The sequence below is a fragment of the Callospermophilus lateralis genome, unplaced genomic scaffold (assembly GCF_048772815.1).
Source record: "Callospermophilus lateralis isolate mCalLat2 unplaced genomic scaffold, mCalLat2.hap1 Scaffold_86, whole genome shotgun sequence".
Taxonomy (NCBI): Eukaryota; Metazoa; Chordata; class Mammalia; order Rodentia; family Sciuridae; genus Callospermophilus; species Callospermophilus lateralis.
Genome location: NW_027516693.1, coordinates 2438496 through 2445561, shown reverse-complemented (window position 1 = coordinate 2445561; position 7066 = coordinate 2438496). Strand labels below are relative to the sequence as shown.

Sequence of the window (7066 nt, the reverse complement as noted above, 5' to 3'; positions counted from 1 at the left end):
CCTTCAGTTGTCTCTATCTTTGGAGCCCAGACCCAGCCCACTATGAGATGCAGAGGAAACAAAACAAGATAAGAGGTGCATGTGGGTAGTAGAAGGAGAACAAGGTAGCCTGGAAAGGGGTGGGGCCCTAGGCCTGGAGGATGAGGATTTCCATTCCAGGTGGAGGGAGCAGATCTCAGGCTGAGAGGTGAGACCCAAATATTGTGTTGAGAAGTCAGAGCCCATTTGATAAGGCCCTGACCACCGACCCCCGCCCTTGTGCTTGGCAGAGCATCCTCAGATCCCTGCCCCTGGACACCTGGCCCTACCAAGCCTAGCCATGGCTCTCTGCCTGAAGCAGGTGTATGCCAAGGACAAGACGTTCCGGCCGTGAAAGCGCTTTGAGCCAGGCACACAGCGCTTCGAGCTTTATAAGAAGGCACAGGCATCACTCAAGTAGGGCCAGGATCTGCGCAGTGTGGTGAGGCTGCCTCCTGGCTAGAACATCGATGACTGGATCGCTGTGCACATGGTGGACTTTTTCAACGGCATCAACCTCATCTATGGCACCATGGCGGAGCGCTGCAGTGAGTCCAACTGCCCGGTTATGGCCGGCGGGCCCCGATACGAATACCGCTGGCAGGACGAGCGCCCGTACTGGCGGCCGGCCAAGCTCTCCCCGCCACGCTATATGGCATTACTCATGGACTGGATTGAGGGCCTCATCAATGATGAGGATGTCTTTCCCACGCGTGTTGGTGAACACCACCTGGTTGGAGGGTCAGCAGAGCCAGGAAGGGAGGGAGCCCCCAGGAGCCCAATCCATAGCTGAGGCATTTAGTTTCATATAGCAATTCTGGAGGGTAGGTTACTTTCATTCTGCTATCATACAAGAAGAGGTTGATGACAGTGTGCTCAAACCAGCTATTTAACTAGGACTGTCTGATTCCCTTTGGGGGCTCTTGACCCAAGCATGAGTGCCCCACCAGAGACCATGCCAGCAAGACCATGATTCTCAGAACCTTCCAGAACAGGTGCCCCAAGTTATTTGTAACAGGGTTGCCTTCTTGGGCTGATCTTACTCCATCCTCTGGGAGTTCCCTCTGATTCCTGGCCCCAGGAAAGAGAAGAGATTGGAAATTGGATGAACCTAGATGATATTTTACTGTAGACCAAGGCTCTGAGGGCAGAATTTTCCCTTGTGCGGTATTTTCTTATCTCAACTGTGCAGCCTGGGCTGTGAGGACGGTGAGGGAGATGAGTGATGTCACCCTGGCTCTGCTTCCTCACCCAGGGGCTGAGCAGGCATGACAGTGTGTGCATCACAGCAGCCCCACCTATATCCTGGGCTCCTGCTCCCACCCAGCCTCATGCTCATTTCTATTAAGGCTATAAGACTCAGAGATGGGTGTGGCAGGGTGGTCAGGCCCAGAGGGGAGAAGTCTGAATGCTGAGGAAAGCCTGGCACTGAGTCACAATTCAATGCCCACAGCTCCTCCCCAGCCAGTGGCTGCCATTTCCTGTACTATCATGCCCAACAATAGTACCTTCATTTTACATAGGAGGAAACTGAGGCCAAGAGGGAAAGTGCACTGAATTAGGAAAGAGTCAGAACCAGAGTTCATGTCTTGTGTTATGAGACCAGGACCCAATGTCTTGATGGGAAGGATAAGTGTGAGGGGCCTGGGCTGAACCTGGAAGGCTTAATCCCACCAAGAGCAATGAGGGAGAAAGGGGACTGTGGGGCTGGATGAGCCAGGTATGGACCTGAATCTGGGCTCTGTTCCCTTCCAGCTTTATACCCTTGGGCTTGTGAGATATCCATACCCCCAGATATCCATACCTTTAACCCTGGATGACTCTGCCACAATGGAGTAGAGGATGTAAACCACAAGACCTCTGCCCTGAGCATAAGGGAGCATAGGGGGCTGTGCACAAACTACCTTTTCCACAGGTCCAAGGGCAGGGTCTTTATTATTTACTTCTGAGGGTTGCTGCCATGTAGTGTAAAGAGGGTTTGAATTCTGCCTCCAGTCTGTACTAATTAATAATTATGTGGCAATGGGCAAGTGACTTAATCTTTAAGCACCACCTCCATTTTTTCATATCTAGAATGGTTATCAGACCCATCAGCCAAACTGTAAGGATTTAGAGGCCTAAGGTTCAAAAGACCCAGCTTAGGGGCAGGCTCACAGATAGAAGGTTCTTTGTGCTAATGCATATTTGAAAAAATGAGGAATATATGAACTGGTTCTAGTAATTAGTAATTTTAATCATTGGGAGTCTGGGACTTGCTGTGTGAATGTTGAAAAGAGGAGGGATTCAAGATGAGGCTGTAGAGAGAGGTCAGAATCAGATTATGAAAGACCTTGTGCAATGCCATGTTGGGAAGTTAGGACTTAGTCCTGAAGGCACAAGATTTTAAAAACAGACCCAAAACTTTTAAAATATTTTTTAGTTTTAGGTGGATACAATGTTTTTATTTTATTTTGGTGTGGTGTTGAGGATTGAACCCATTGCCTCACAGGTGCTAGGCAAGCACTCTATCTCTTGAGCCACAATCCCAGCCCTGCAGACCCAAATCAGCCCTCCTTGGAATTTATATACAAGGGTGTGATGTGAGCATTCCTGCAGATACACAACTTGCTGGGGAGAGTTTGAGCCATAACTTTCATCATGATCTGAGAAGGGTTGATCAGTCACCAGCAACAAAGGTGCAAAGCCCTGCTTTAGACGATGGGAAAACTTAGAAGCTGATTTACATTTCAGCAGCAGGGAGGCACAGTCATATCTGTGCTTCATTAAAAACTAAACTATGGGAGAGGCTGGGGATAGAGCTCAGTGGCACAGCACTTGTCCAGAATGGCCTAGCAAGCAGAAGGTCCTGGATTCAGTCCCCAGCACTGGGGAGAAAAAAAAAAACATGGGAGATAACAAAACATGTCTGTCTGTCTGACTGTCTCTGGCTCACGCTCCCCGTCCTCCTCTCTCTTTTTCTCTCTCTCCGGGACAAATGTGCTGAGATATGTACTGGGGAGAAAAAAAATAGCAAAAGCTGTCTGTGTGGGGAGGGTTGGCAAAATTTTGTCAGTAGGATGTTGATCCCTCTTTCTGTCCCTCTCTGGCCTCTAGGAGTTCCCTTCCCCAAGAACTTCCAGCAGGTCTGTACCAAGATCCTGACCCATCTCTTCCGAGTATTTGTCCATGTCTATATCCACCACTTCAACAGCATCCTTAGCATGGGGGCAGAAGCACACGTCAACACCTGCTACAAGCACTTCTACTACTTCATTCGAGAGTTCAGCCTGGTAGACCAGCGGGAGCTGGAGCCACCGGTGAGGCCAAAACTCCATTGCCTCCCCTGCCAAGGCTAGCTTTTGGGAGTTTTCAGATCCAAAGGCTGCCTACTATACAGAATTCAAATAGCCAAGTGAATACGTTAGGGGAAGCAATTTGTTCGACAATGGATTCCATGCTACAGTGAATCCAGTCTTCAGGCTACAGCTGGGGTCCAGGGTGGGAGGGGCCAGGCTCAAACAGAAGAATGGTTGGGTCCTATGGTTTGGGAAGTGGCTATCTGGCAAGATGAATTCAGACTGATCCCTCCTCACCTTGTGTCTCTACAGAGGGAAATGACAGAGCGGATTTGTCACTGAGCCTAGTCCTGGACATTGTTGCTCATCAGATGGACCATCTGCATACAGCGTGGCTGGGGGAGGGCATCCTTGGGAGTCTGATGTTAGAGGAATCTGAAGGCCCTAGGACCCCTTCACATACCCAATACCTGTGGACTTCTGGTTCTCAGAAGTCTGTCTACATGTCCTCCTCGCTGCTTGTGAATAGAGAAGGGAGGGCTTCAAGTGGGCAAATGGAAAGAAAGGAGGAGTCAAACCCCCTGGCATGAAGTCTGGGAGAAGGGTGGGCTATCCAGTTTCTTCTCTGACCTTTCCATAGTGGTTCCTATTTGGGGAATGTGGGTGTGACTGTGGCTGAGGTGACAGCAAGAGAGTAAGTGGCCTCTGTGTAAGTTGGAACACAGATGCCAGTGTGAGTGTGTGTGTGATCTTGACTATGGGATGCCTATCTGTGAGAGATAGGCCCTCCCTGGCACATAGTAGGCTCTCCATAGATGTTGGGTGAATGGAGAGATGGATGGATGGATGAAGAGATTGGGACCATTAGACCATGACCACTGTTGCTCGGTCAAGGATCAAGGATGCCCATGTCTCCAGAAAGCCCTGATAGAGTGCCTCCTGGGGTTTGAGAATGATCCCTAATGTTCACAAAGTTCCCCTAGCTTTTAAAACCAGGAATCCTGGACTCCATTCTAGCTCCCAGAATATACAAAACTGACTCTTAGGATCTGAAACCCAGCACAAAATAATCCTCCAGTCCAAGGATCCAGTGGATTTGAACTGGGAAATCTGAAGTCCTCTCTCCCATCCCAGGACACTGAGGATCTTATAGCTGATGGAGAGACGCCATCCTGAAAGTACCTGCCTCCTTCCCACCTTATTCCTGAGACATTCCAGATGATTGGATCTCCAAGCACAGCCATCCACAAAGAGACTGGGATGTTCATTCACTGCTCAATAACTTCTTGCCCAGCCCTGTGCCCACACAACACAGGTGGGGAAACTAAGGCAGGAACAGGATTCTGCCCTCCCAAAGCCTCTATACTGGGAGGCCAGGATGGAATACCAGAGGGACCTGAGAATAATCCAGTCTGTCTCTCATTGTACAAAGGAGGATACTAAAGCTGGGAGAAGAGGGGAAAACTGTCTTTCACGGACTTGGATTAAAGACCAGGGGCTTGCCTCCAAAATGAGGACCTGACTGTTACACAGAAATGCACATGGAAAAAGGGTTTCACAAACCCTCTTCAGGACACAGCTGTTCCTGCTCTGAGCAAGAATTTCTAGCCAGAGAGCCCCACCACCCCTTGGGTTGGCTGGGTTGCCTGCTGAGCCAAGCCTCCAAAATTATGCCCTTCTTGACAGCCTAGAACTGCCTGCCCAATGGGGAAACAGATGGGGCTCTTGGGGTCAGCCATCTGGGCCTGGGATTTCTGCCTTTGCTGCCTCCAGAGAAGTTCCCAAGGGAAACATGCTAGCATGGCAGCTTTGACTGCGGCTCTGGAGTGAGGGGAGTAGGAGCTTCCCCCAGAGTGGACTGCAGCTTGCACAGTGGATTCTAGACCGTGGCAAGGGCTGATGGCATGGGGGCCAGGGGGAGGGAAATCTATTTTTGTGAAATAGAAGGGAGACTTTATTGTTGTTATTTTTGGCAAAGTAAAAGAGGCCAACTAAAGCATCCACTTGTGGGAAGCTGTGGTCTGGGTGCCACATGGCTCTTGGCAGACCATGGAATGTGCCAGGCCAGAATGGGGCTGGAAGGGCTTTTTGCCCTGAGAGCAAGGGCCGTGTAGTGGGCTGGCTGGTATGATCATGTCTGTTCCAGCTCTCCAGTCCTAAGGTTCTCCCAGGACTCTGAGAATTCTAGACCCTTGGGAAGCAGAGGGCTGGCCCTTGCCTTTGGAGTACTAAAATCTGATGGTGAAATTTTCTTAGTTTTAGTTCAAGTTACCTGGCATTGGCTATAGTTAAGATCTCACCCCTTCATATGGGGATTAGGGGAACTAACAGATGAAGGAACAGTGGAAATAGAGTCCCAACCCTAATTATAGAAAAGGAAGCCATTTCACAAGGAAAGTGTTTGTTGTTGGCTAAATCTCAAAGTGGTGGAGGTAGGACATGGGGCTAACTCCTTAGCTTATTCTCCAGGAGACATCTGAATCTCTTGGCTCAGGTCTTGTTATCCCACTGAACTTAACCTACAATCTTTCCAGATAGGAGTTGAAAAACAGCTTGGTACTTTTTGTTGTTGTTAACCATCTTATCCATTTGGCTTGGTTTTTATTAAGTCAGCAAAGGCCCACCTAGAGCTCCCCTTCTACATGCAACAGTGCCAGCCTGGCTTTGTACAGAAGCTTGGAAGTAGAGACCTGGGTTCCAGTTCTATCCCCCACCAAAGTTCCATAAAAGTACCAACCCTCCTTTAGACCTGTATTCCTCAGCTATTTCACATCAGAAGTAGGAGTGAAGGATTGATTGATCTTTAAGCACCTTCATTAGACAGCCTATGAATCCTTCATAATAATATTAATAATAATAGCTAATGCTTGCTATGTTTCAGGTACAGTTGTGAGTGCTTGACATATAATAGTTTTTTGAATCAAATTTGTCTTTAGCTAGCTGGCTTCCCTTGTGGACTCCAATATCCCTTCATCCTTTCACTGCTCTAGAATCTGAAAGGCCTACATTCTTCTGTTCCTTCTTCTGGTGCTCCAGAGGAGGTCCTTAGTCCAGCATTCTAAGAGGGTGCTGTTTGCACAAATCCTATGTCAGATTGCTCACTACCTCCACAATCATTGGACATATCAGGCTGTTAGAAAGTCCATGCGCTGGGTTCATGGTCATTTTGAAATGCAGTGAAGATTTATCTCAGAACTGTGTGGCCCAAGGTTTGCACCATACATGGCCTGAGTGACTTTGGACCAACTGGCAATTAAGACAGCAGGAAGCCAACACAAAAATTGCTTTGAGAGATTCAGAGAGGGATGCTTACAGGAGAGAGAAAGAAAGAAAGAACTGGGGCTTAGTGACTTGAGAAAAGAGCCTGTCCTCAGCAATAGGGCAAAACCTAGCAGAGCAGAGACTTAAGAGAAGCAAAGCATTAGAAGTAGAGTAACAGGCTGGGGTTATGGCTCAGCAGTAGAGTGCTTCCCTAGCACGTGTGAGACCCTGGGTTTGATCCTCAGCACCACATAAAAATAAATAAGTAAAATAAAGGTGTTGTGTCCAACTACAACTAAAAATTTTAAAAAAAAGAGATAAAGTAGCAGATTGGTTGGGAAGCCAGGCTGGACTTTGTTTTCCTGTTGGCTCAAGATCCATAATCATCTTGGGAACAGGGAACAAGGGAGTAAGCCATCTTCTTCACCCTGGGACCCAGCATCCCACTGGTGAGGATGCCCCACCAACCTTCACTCCCAGGAACACTACAGCGTCTTTTAAGTGCATTTCTG

At 48.5% G+C, this 7066-nt stretch overlaps 1 pseudogene; it reads left to right on the top strand.

Moving 5' to 3' along the window:
• The first annotated feature begins 319 nt into the window (after positions 1-319).
• On the top strand, positions 320-3635 carry LOC143387837 (MOB kinase activator 3C-like; annotated as a pseudogene).
• Positions 3636-7066: the final 3431 nt, after the last annotated feature.